Source organism: Psammomys obesus, unplaced genomic scaffold, assembly GCF_907164565.1.
Source record: "Psammomys obesus unplaced genomic scaffold, mPsaObe1.curated_primary_1811, whole genome shotgun sequence".
NCBI lineage: Eukaryota > Metazoa > Chordata > Mammalia > Rodentia > Muridae > Psammomys > Psammomys obesus.
The window spans coordinates 27,328,363-27,340,764 of record NW_026596117.1 but is presented as its reverse complement, the minus strand read 5'-3'; the positions used below and the strand labels follow the sequence as shown (position 1 = coordinate 27,340,764).

The following is a 12,402-nucleotide window of genomic DNA, read 5'->3' as shown; positions in this document are numbered from 1 at the left end:
GTCAGACTGGATTGGCTCACCTCTCCTCTCTCCTACGTTCTCCTTTGTGTGTCCCAGAATCTCTCAAGAAAGCATACACAGCATCCCCAAATGGCAGCTACTGTAGTGTGTGCCTACAGCAGTGATGGACATGGGAGTTTCAACAGGTGGAGTGACTCCCTCACCCTGGCCATCTGCCTTAAGCCCATGCTAGCAGCACAGCAGGGACACTGGCCCTTCCCTGCTCCAGAGAAGAAGGTCTAGCTGGTGTACCTTATCTAGCTGCCTTGACAGCCTTTGTCAATACCATCTATCTCTTCTGGGTCAAAAGTCTTCAGAAACATGTCCTTTGCCTGATGTGTCGTCACAGCCTCTCAGGAGAGAGTCAGAAGCTTTTCTTTCTCTTCTGAAATCTGTGATTTTCATTATGACTGTGGTGATCTGGCAAGGGTACAAACAATTCTTATTGGGAGAGTGTAAAAAATATTTCAAAAGAGACAATTTTTAAGATTAAATTTTATCTTTCAAATATAAATAATAGTAACCCTTTGGTATATAAGGTTCTAGTCATTTTTACACATATATCAAAATATCCACATGTAAATAATCTAATTGTGATCAGCATATTCTGCAGAAACCTGGGTGTTAAGTGTAAATGGACATAGCCATGTATGATGTCATTGCCTAGATGATTACAATTTATTGAACTACTTAAAAATATAGATGGTCACAGTGCTTGTTTCTAATACGTGATAATTATAAACACCCCCAAGAGAGCGGTGAAGGTAAATTTTGGCGTATCTATTTAAGGCAACATTGATTTTGCAGCTTATTTCTTTGCCCAGGCCCCTTCTTTCCTCCTCACTTCATTTCTTCCCGAAGCCTTTGAGTCTGAAACAGAATTCACGTACCCTTTTCCTAGTAATGTTTCTTTATCTGAGAAGAAATAGTACCAAAACTCCTGGGTTGCTGGGGTCCTTGCTTTCCATGGTTCCTTTTTCATCTATCTCTGCATGTCCATCAGTATGGAACCAGGAGCAGGGAGAGGCCACAGCCATGCCACTCATGGTCTTTAGGGCATGCCGTTTTCATGGTGGTCATCTGTATTTCCCAGAGAAAACAAAAAGGGAAGGAAAAGACTAAACAGTCCAGAACTGCCCAAGAAAGGACCACATGCTTTCAGCTGTTAATGAATCACTGGAAAGCTTGATTTCAACAGTCTTCCCAGGAGAGAAATGCTTTCCATGTGTGTGGCTGGGAGAGACTGCCTAGGAGCTCCTGCCATCTGGGATGGTTGTCCAGTATCTCTTTCCGACTTTCTGAACTTTTCTTACATCCCCAGGAACCTAGTGAGGTCTGGATGCTTGTTTTCTCTGAATTTAAATTAGCAGAGCAACGGCTGAGGACCTGGTCAGTTAGAGAGGGGTTTTGCTGAAAGTTGTGCTCTGTTTGACATCAGCCACGGCCACAGATCTGTCCGGCTTCCTCATCTTGCCGTCTTCCTGCTTAGTTTTATGCCTTGCACTGGGCCTTCCTCTGTTCAGGAGGCACCACTGTCCATCATATGTAGGCCTGGCAACATGGAGCTCACACAGCTGTGAAGGAGGGAAACTGAGAGGCTGTGCTGGGAGTACCACACAAGGTTGATGATTTCCTCATAAGAACTTGAGGGAAATACAAGACAATGATCTTCACAGATTCTTCTTCCTGCTCGCTTCTTGGGAGAATAGAGAAAGGCGTCTTTATGACTGAATGTTTACGGAATATTGTAACAGGGGATACTGTGTTAGAATTGGCCGAGGCCCCATAACAACAAGATTCAGGTCTCATATTCCAAAGTGATTTGTTTTTCTAGCCTCAAATGCTGATATTGAAGGACAGACTGAGACCCCAGTTTGCCACTATCCTGTTTACAAGATGTTGAAAAAGCTTCAAAAAGGCTAAAGTGTGGGTCAAACATTTATTTGAGAGCAGCCATGCACTACGCCCTTCATGGGATGGGATGAATAGGGTGTTTCTCTCTTTCTGAATGAGCCTTCAGCTCACTAGAAGACAGTGGAGACCTTAGTATAGAAGACCTTGGATCTGGGGGCATGGTGTGTGACCCCTGCCAGAGATGTCCAGGGAACTTCAGGCTGGTTCAGGAGGGTGAGGAGTGTGGAAACTACAGATGAACATCAGGAGTTCAAAGTGTGAGATGCAGGCAGTGAGGGCAGGTGGGATCCTTCTGGGGACTGTGGGTGAGTTCCACAGACGCAAACACCCAGGGAAGGACAGTTTCCCAGCCAGAAAACTCCAGAAAGTCAATGTTGGCGAAGTAAGAACAGTTTACGCTGTACCTCCTTCTCCTTCATCTTCCATGCTCAGAAGGAGCCAGGGCAGCCCAGGGGGTAGAGGGCCCCAAGTGACCATCTGAGGAGAGTTCCACCTGAAGCCGAGACTCAGAACCTTGCTTTCCAAAAAAAGTTAATGTTTGCCACACCGAACTGGGCATCTAATGGTAGAACAAGACGTGTTGAGGGGCTTTTATTTTGTTGCCCAACCACAAGTGACTGAGCTCTGGCACCTGCTGTGGACTATTTCTAAGGCAAGGAGGGCCATGTAGGGTCAGTTAGTCAGGAGGAGACATAATGTCATCCTGTGAATTGAGAGTGCGGCATCCTTATTTCAACATGCAAATTACATTGCTTTTTTGAAAAACAAAAAACTAAAATCAGTTTCAGCCTTAAGGGAACATCAAAAATTTCCATCATGAAAAGATCATTCTTGTAATGCCTACAGTGTGGGTGCTACAATAGCACCCAACTCCCACAATCCCACAATTTCTAAACATAATAATACACAAAACAGCACTTACAATAGCTCTTGCTAGAACACACAAGTCATGATACCACGAAAGCATAAGAACTCCCTGTTTTCATTACTGGGGAAACTCCTCCAGGAGAAGCCCAGAGCGCGGACATTGTGACAGGGCAAAGCTACTGTGGGGGCTTACCTTGGCTTGTTATTTCAAGTGCTTCCTGTCTGAGAGGAAATGATCCAATGCGGTTATCCCTGTGGGAAGCAGTGTATTGGCTAATTATTCCTGCATGACAAAATCAATGACATACATAACTACAGTCTTTTTTTGTCTCTCAGTCTTTCACCCAATGGCTGGTCAGGTCAGAGCCAACCTAGCCTTGACTGGGAGGCTCAGCCCCTGGGCTGGCTCTCAGGATTGTGAGATGGTCAGCTCTGCTCACTCAAGCAAGGAACAGCTGCCTGCCTTCACTTCTCCCCATAGGTCTGGGCTGCTAGGGCTCAGACATCTCTGTACCACTGTCCTGTCTTCCTTTGGGGACCAGCACGCTGCTGCCTAGGGCATGTTCTCATGGTGACAAGAAAGACATAAGAGGGCAAATGGAAACGGAGGGCCGCTTAAAGCCTAGGTTCAGTGCTACTGTGCCACCACCACGACAGGCACACGTTTGAGTTCAGAGTGAAAGGGCAGAGACACAGCTGTAACAAGGGTAGAGCTGAGGAGAGCAAGCCAAGGAGTGCCAAAGCCAGTCTGCCACAAATAGAACCCCAGGAAGTAACGGAGGCCAGACAGTGTGGCCTACTGGGGAGCAACAGTGTCTGCTTCCGCACTGTCTGTCTCCTCAGTGGGGGCCTGGTTGGGAATTTGTTGGCCACTAAAGCAGGAAGGTGGAGGATGTGCTGAGCCTGCTGGCTGAGCGAAAGCAGGGCTTTCTCTTTTCAGCTTTGCAAGCAGGTCAAGGCCAAGGGGCAGCTTTGTAATTCTGCTTTCGATTCATCATCTGTTACCTCGCAAATCTCTGTTCCAACCACCGTTATTAGAGAATTCACCGAGAGTCCTTGGCCCATTTGTTGGTGGCATATTCTCAAGGCCCTGAGTGGATGGTATCAGCTACTAAAGGGAGAAAAGGCTGGCTGAGCTCTGGAGTCCACTCTAGGGAAACTAGGAGAGGAAATGGTTAAATTATTTATTAAATACCCATGATACGCCAGGGGCTGTGGGAGATATATGTTAGAGCGCCTGGCTCAATCTTTCTCAAAACAATGTACTCATCAACATTTCCACTTAATAAATGTGCAAATGGATGCAAAAATAAGTGAGTGACCTTCCAAAGGTCATACAGTCAGCGCCGGGCTGAGGTGACTGCCGGGTGCTGCCACCTCACGGCAGCTCAAGCCTGCATGGAAGATCTAACATGGGAAGGAATCAGAGCCACCAGCTCACACACTAACACAGCTGCATATATTTCCCCGATACCCAGGTGCCCAAGGCACCAACCACCTTCTCGAGATACAGGAGTTGGCAGCCAACACTTTCAAAGCTATCTCTCTTCCTAACAGAGACAGAAAAATTGTCCCTTAAACTGAACAGAAAATTGAATCTACACCAGGTTAACGTTTTTTTTTTTTTTTTTTTTTTTTTCCCCCCACTGGCAGGAATCACCTTTCCTAAGGCACAGACATCTCTAAGCAACTCCTACCTGTGGCTGGCATGGAGCAACAGCCTTCCTTCTCTCCCGAGACGTGAAAACAGTAAAATGTCTGCATTTTACTGTCTTCCACAGGCTGAGTGCAGGGTGGTGTTACCATGGCAACTGCGGCAGAATTGAGGACACAGAGGATGTTTGGGTCCTGCTGCATCTTTGACCAGAGGCAGCACTGCAGTGACAGTGTCACCACTGGTCACTGGTCCCTCCGTAACCGGTGGTGGCATCTAGGCTCCTCATTCTCCCTTTGCAGACCTGTGTCCTTTGCCCTCGGCGCTGGTTTCACAACCACGTCTCCATCAGGAATATAGTTCCCTTCTGCTTCTCTCCCTCTCTCATTATTCTTCTCCCTTCCCCCAACCCCTTCTTTTCTTCCTTTCTCTCTTTTATTCTTTCTCTCTTTTAACTTTTTCATTCTTTGATAATTTTATACAAGTGCACAGTGAAATAAAATATCTAACCTGTTCCCCTTCCTCCTCTTTTGCACTTACTTATTCTTTGAAAAACTCATGCATGTATATACTGAATTTCTATCATATCCAATCCCCAGTGTCCCCTCCAACTCCACTGCCCATAACACATCTCCCAGTTTATAACCCACTCAGTAAGTTCAATTAGTACTGCCTGCATGAGTGTTGATATATAGATATTCACCGAAGCATGGGCAAACTACAATGACCATACACCCCCCCAAACCCCTCCCCTTCCCAGCAGCCATCAAATGCTGGTAGCCCCTCCTCTAGGAGCGGGGCCTCCTAAGTCCCTCCCCAGTCCATGCTGAATTTGGCTCACTTGATCTTGTCCAAGGAACCACAGTTGTTATGAATTTACGTGCACAGCCCCATGTGATGTCCAGAGCATTTTAAAGCTCTCCTGCCTGTCTTCTGGTCCTCACCCCCTTCTTTGACCTCTTCTTCAATGAGCCTTGGCAAAGAGGGATATTGATAAAGATGTCCCATTTGGAGATGAGAACTCACAGCCACTTATTCTCAGTGGTTTGGCCAGTATGATTCTCTGCCTTAACCATTGCCCACTGTGAATAAAGGGCTCTCTGACCAAGACTGAGGGCAGCATAAATCTACAGATATAAACACAATATTCAGAAAGTTCAACGATGTAACCATCTAGTAAATGAGTAAGAATAGCTCCCTTTAGGCTGTGGCCTCCCAGCCATGGGTGTTTGACCAGACTTACAGTACCAGACATAGAATTTGAGACTTTTGGAGTTGGCCTCAAGTCCAATCACAGAGTAGTTTGGCTACCCCATAATAGTCATGCCACTATTGTACTAACAGGCACAGCTTGCCTGACAGGTCATTATTGTAGCATGAAGGTCCAGTGGTGTATACGGCCACTGATGTCTCCCTCAACCCCCCATGCTCCCACCAGCACCCCACATAGCACCTTCTAGCACTGTGAGTGCTAGCCAGCAGAGAGGGCATTTCCTGGTCAGGTCGAGATTGATTTGTCTATGCTGTGCTCATTAGCGTGTAGCTAGGCAGCGTGTTATCCATAGGTCTTATCATCTAGTTATGTGTGCTTGGTAACCAAGAGCAATGACAAAAGCCTTGGTTCAGAGGCAGCCTCTGGGGTCTTCCTGACTCATAAGGCATGGTCCCTTCCCCACCTCCCCTTCCCCCTCCTCTCCCTTTTTCTCCCCTCCTTCCTTTCCCCTTTTCTTCTTTTGACAGGTCTTGCTATGGGCCTCAGACTCCCACATGCTGGGATTACAGGCCTTAGCCATCATGACCAGCCAGACAAGGACTTTTGAGATGTTCAGTTGCAAGGCCAATGGCAAAGGAAGTGACAGCAGTTCTGCCGTGAGCTGATTTCCCTGCACTAACTGACCATCGAAGACACACTCTCAAGTGGCACATTAGAGCACTTTGCAGGCTGGTGACTCCAGCAGTGGGATCTCTGACAAACTGTTCAAGAATCATTTTTAACTCACTTTCACTTTCTCTTTTGAGATGATGAGCAGAAACTGGAATACAGATTAAACTGTGGATAAAAACTAATTGGGCTGGAGTGTGGTGATCATTGCAGGAGAGATTCGCCGACCTGTGGGTTATCAGTCTGAGCTTACAGGCATAGGATGCACCAAAGCAAAACAAACTCAGTGGTGTTTTCGGAAATTTTCTGTATCTTTTTTTTTTTTTAATCTTACTGGTATTTTGTTTATATGGTTTCCAATTTTGTGTTTTTATGGTTTTTTTTTTTTATTTCTGTTGTTGCTGTCTTGCTGTGAGTTTGTGAGTCTTTTCTGCTTTTTCTTTTTTTGTTTTGTTTTATTCTTTTTTAATTTATTTTTTTTTGCCTATTTGTTTTTTAAAGAGAGATAAAGAAAGGTGGAGTTGGATGGCTGGGGAAGTGGGGAAGATCTGGGAGGAGATGAGGAAGGGGAAGCTGTGAACAGAATACATTGTATGAAAAAATTATTCTCAATAAAAAAGAATACATGCTGTGCATATTTTCTTATTTTTGCTTTGATATTTAAAGTCTACACTTACAGCTTTTTTTCAATAATTAAGAATGTTCAAGTGTGGGTAAATTCTAAAAATTCCTGAAATTAGATTATAATTTAAAAATATTTGTAATTTAATATATTAGAGGAGGAGGAAGGGTAGATTGGGCCAAAGGACACATCACACAGTAATGAGGAAAATGAATCTGGGAAAGGGAGTGAAAAGGGGGGGGAGGGTACCAGGTCTGGGGAGAAGAGGAGGAAGGAGAACTTTGTTTTGAAAGTGTCATAATGGTATCTAACACATTATATGTTGACTTAAAGTATTTTAAACGTTTAAATAAATCTCAGTGCTTCCTTTTAATGCTATTAAAATCTCAAGCACAGGGCACATCTGTAGAAGTTCTGGTTTGTAGCCAGTCACAGCCATGTTGGCCTGAAGGACGACTGGGGCTCCTCCCCTCATTGTTCCCGTTGCTTTGTCAGGAGTTGGAGACACCCAGTTCACAGAGAGAAATCCACAGTGGATTCCAGCGGGGCCACACCTGCCATGGGTCTGCCTGGGGATTAACAGAGAGTGTAGGATAAACAGGAGCTCAGCTCTCCCATCTGTGGACTAAAACCAACTGTTGTCCTTTGTAAACTGATTACCTCAGATATTCGTTACAGCAGCAGGAAGCAGACTGAGGCATCCACCAAGACGTCTGCTTTGTCCCACAGTGACTGTGATGTGGACGCTTTCGTCTTTTCAGTCCTGTAACAATTACATGTGATGCTGAAAGAGAAGTGTTCTACATCACTCTATTTAGAGGTTGGAAGGCCCCAGAAAGCACGCTTCTGTTTTTAAGATCTGTTTATTTCTCATTCCTCTGTGTGTGTGTGTGTGTGTGTGTGTGTGTGTGTGTGTACACCATTTGAGTACAGGACCATGGAGGCCAGAAGAGACCATGGAACCCCTTGGTGCTGGAGGTCCCTTGGTGAGATGCCCAGCGTGGGTGCTGGGAACTGAACTCAGTCCTCTGGAAGGGCAGCAGTAAGCGTCTCTCCGGCCTTTCCACTCTTCGTCTTAACTAAAGTCTCAGGAATTCTTTCCCACAGAGGAAATGTGGCTCTTTCTCTTTCCGTTGTGTCTGTTCTCAACGTTCGTGGTTGGCAGAATCACAGATGCTCTTGCTCCACGAGACCTCTGAGTTCTGCACGCAGTTGTGCTCAGAACATGTTATAGGAGGAGAAGCAGAGACGGAGTATAAAGGGAGAAATAAGTGGTAGTAATGAAGGGCCTTGGGCCAAAAGCACCATTAAAATAAGAGCATTAAATAAAATACATTCAACCATCTTCAGGGTTTTTTTGTTGGTGATATTTTAAAAAAAAACATGCCATGCAAACATTAAGAAAATTATTTTCATAAAACTCAGCATCATTTGAGGGAACTGTGCAGTGCCAGCTTCTAATAATTACAAGGCAGCCTCACAGAAAATGAAGCTAATTCCGTGGCTGCGTATCAACCCAAGTTTTCTAAAAACAAAGTGTCTTTCCAAAGCCTCCATTAAGTGTGGTCTGGTCTGTAAGCATATATGTATTGGGTTAGAAGAAAAAAAAAAAAGGAGGAACAATTGGACTAAGTGGTTTTTCCATTAAGTCCTTGGAGCATTTTTACGTTGTGTAAGATCATCCACAGCCCAGAAGCCGCCCAGTCAGTTAAATGTAATAAGCCGGAATTAAAAACAGGATCAGTGTAGAGGGATTCCTACTGTCCTGAGAGTTTCCCGTTTACCTAGCCTACAGAATTTGGGGAAAGTCTCTTTCCTGAATTTACTGCAGAAGCAATCCTGATAGACTATTTCTGGTCCAATCACCCACGACTGCTGTCAGGAAGAAGGCATTCCGATGGATGGGATTTAGTGGGGCTGGGTAGGTAGCTGGCCTGAGGATGCTGTTGCCGGCATGACAGGAGAAGCTCTGATCTTCAAAGGAGTGAATGAGATACATTTCTTTCCCTTAAGGAGTTTTCCACATGGTACTGTGTCTTGCTGGTACTCCAGGGCCCTTCATTTTAGGCTCCACCCAATCCAACGTGAAAAGAAGTCAACTAAAACGTCTGCCCCATGTGGTTTACAGTGGCCCTGTAGGACCTTGTGTCTGGCAGGAGGGACCAGGCACAGGTGTCAGGAATGGCCGCGCTGATTGTGGCTGCCAGCTCCCAATCTTTGTGTGAAAATCCCATGCAGTTCCTACATCATTCACGTGAGGTCTGCCATCAGATTCCCCCATTTAAGGTGAGGTAACCAAGGGTAAGGTAATCCAAACTTTGAGGCTAAGACAGCTTCACAGTGGCATGGACAATTTTGTACAGCGGCTCTTGTTTCTTCTTCTCCCATGTTCATAAGCTGAAGGGCCAGCAAGTCCGAACGGAAGACAGGATTTTAAAGAAGCAGTTAGATTCTTCTGAAGTCTTGAAAGCAGGCCTGAACACAATGTGACTGGGGCCTTCAGAGGAAGAGCAGGCCAGGAACAGATGGGGCAAGGCAAAGATGGACGCACGGCAAAGACAGCCTGACCACATGTGAGAGACAGGCCTCAGGAGCCAGCCATGCTGACAACTTCTAGGGTCCAGAATGATAACAAAATAATCTTTTGGCCACCCAGTTCATGACACTTTGTCACAGTAGGGCAAGCATGGTAGTGGAGAGGGCACTCAGCTATGCTGACAAGTGTCAGTCATCCATCATGGCCGGGCTCCTCCAGGCTGCCCTTTCTAATTTAGGAACAACATGGGAGAGATAGATTTGCCACAGAGAGAGTCAGAGGTTTCATTGTTGGGGAAAATAGTCTCTGTGTAAAAGAGAAAGTCCTCGCAACAGGGCCGAATGAGGACAGATTGTAACACAGTTGAAGACCTCTCCGGTGACACCAGATAGGAAAGTGTGTAGCGGCTGCAGAGCACTTGCTAAATCTGTCACACCAAGAGGTGGTCTGGCCTGGGCAGTGCTGAGTACCTGAAGAGAACAGGTCAGTGTTTCTGACCCATTTCTCTGGGTCGCCTTCACCTCTGTGGCAATAACGTGAAGTCTACGGACATCTTGCTGTTATGGCTTGAGGGTTTTAATTGCACATAGGAAAAGATTTGAAACAGGCGTCAGAATGAGCATTTGAAAGGTATGGTGTATAGGGAAAAAAAAAACCACACATGTGTTTGTTCAGTTCTTGGTAGTGAAACCTGGGGGCCAGTCTAAGAATTGTGAAGGGGCCCTGAATGTATTCATCATTCCAAAACGAGGGCCACACCTAGCTGTGACAGCGGATCATCCTCAGTTTTCATCATCACAAACTTGCTATTGCTACAGTTCTTTATGTGCTCAGCTGCCTCATTCAGAGTGGGAAATACCCTTACAGCAAGTACACATGAAAATACTGCTTTTCTTCATTTCTTTTATCTGTTTCTTTTCCCATTTAAATCCACAGTCAGGCTCTGAGGAATGCTTTTTTTTTTTTATCATTTTGTCACTTTGGGTTTCTTCACGTTTTCTAAAATCTGGTGCTAGTTGAAGATCTTGTCAACCTTTCTGGGAAAACGGGCAAACAAACAAACAACTCAAAACAAATGTAAGATCAGATGACCTGGTAACTTGGCTTGGGTTAGTGGCCCCAAATCTCAGAAGAACCATAGAGTGGAAGATTGTGGACTGTAGGACTTTTGATTGAAACTGATGACCAATTCAGAAGCAAACATCAACTATGGAGAGCATGGCTATGCGAGACTTGTCCAGATGACTTCTTGAGAGGTCAAACGTTTGTCCCTGGAGGGCCTCTCCATTCAATTTTTAACAAACGTAAAAGATTTTTGCCTTTTTTGACCACAGCACCCACACACTGCATTTTGGGTAAAGTGATGTGGCAGGGTGCTTTTTAACTGTGTGCAGAGCAGTGACAGCATCCGAAGTGCTGGCGTCCCGAAAGGCGCAGGTGGCTCCGTATCATAGTTGTCAAGCCCACAGCTGCGCAGCTGAGCCCTGAGCTGTTGATCACTGCTGCATGCTCAATCAGCTCATTTGTTGAAATGGCCAGAACAAGTAGGCCAGGAGGCAAGGCTGCTGCAGAAGCTTAGCCATAGTGGGCTTAACTCCTCACACATCTATTAGCTTTTTTTTTTTTTTTTTTTTGGTCTGTCTGTATGACAGCTGGGGGATGTGGGGATTTCCCATCAGTCCCTCCTCTGGCATCCCACAGGCTTGGCTGTTTAAGTTCTTGGCTGTTCTTTTATCCTTTCTATCCCGTCTAATGCCAACTGCATCCACAGTGGAGATTTACAGCACTCCTGAAGGAGGAAATAGCTCCCAGTCACATAGGTGCACGATGGGAGTCAGGGCATCTTACTAGAACATCCGAAACCCTCCAAAACCAGCATTCATGCCTCTGTGAAGAAACAGTCCTTTAAGAGGCAGGCTTGTTCCTGTCAGGCACTCCCCAAACAAAATGGAGACACAGTCGTTCACAGACAAGCTTCTGTGTGAGGTCTTACAGGGATTCTGATGTATTCACTCCACCCCCATCCTCTAAATACCCCAGCTGTTAGCCTGCCTTCCCTCATACACACCAACAAAGATACCGTCCATCAGGAAGAAAGGCAAGCCCCATGCTGGCACTCAGAGGCCTTACTGTGTAGGACACAGTGAAGGGGAAGGCTGAGAACAGTTCCACAGGAGTCTGCGCTTGTCTTAAGGTCTAGTCTGAAAACTGTGCCAAGTGTGAGAGCCGTTGGGAAGGCAAGTCTTTAACTGTGATCAGAGAGAGGGCTCTGAGAAGGAAGGAGGGTAAGGAGTGGGTGACCTACCTGTCCCTTTTGGCTGAGATAGGGAAAAGATTATGTTGGCTTCTGTGACTGAAAAGTTGGGAGGTTTCCTCACCCTGAGGAGCAGCCAGATCTAGGCGTTCACACGCTGTATTAGACACGTAACTTGCTTTGTCTTTCTGATCTATCTCAGTTGGCCTTACTTCCCCAAAGCTTCTTCCTAAATGGTAACAAAGTTGATCGACAGAGTTTCCATGTTGTGGGATTATAGCATCTTCCTGCTAAGTTCCATGGGTGCTGCGCCGTGCTCTGGAGTAGATCACATGACCCCACCTGGACTGCAGCAACACACCAAGATGCTGCTGGCAAAGGCTTGTGTTGGGCCAGCGAATCACTGCAAGAGGTCTCAGTGACACTGTTCTGAGGAACTGAGCCCACACCCTCTCTCTCCTGGTACTTCTGGTTTCCCTTGGCTTCACGGTCTCAGAGCAAAGGATGTTTTGGAGAGCAGACATCCAGATTCTGCCTCTACTCAGTGATCTCTAGGTGGCTGCCAGGGACATCTCAGTTGGCACCCTGTCATTCCTTAGCTTGTACCCTTGGTCCTAGGGAAGGACAGAGCCGGAAACTCTTTCCCTCTGAGGCACCGGCATCTTCCTTTTAC

The 12,402-nt window shown here is 46.0% G+C and overlaps 1 long non-coding RNA gene across 1 annotated transcript; it reads right to left on the bottom strand.

Moving 5' to 3' along the window:
* Window positions 1-664: 664 nt before the first annotated feature.
* On the bottom strand, window positions 665-4,621 carry LOC129692833 (uncharacterized). Its single transcript, XR_008722762.1, has 3 exons — window positions 4,479-4,621; window positions 2,975-3,033; window positions 665-1,696 (listed from the first exon to the last, which is right to left on the bottom strand). It is a non-coding gene; the product is annotated as an uncharacterized LOC129692833 (long non-coding RNA).
* Window positions 4,622-12,402: the final 7,781 nt, after the last annotated feature.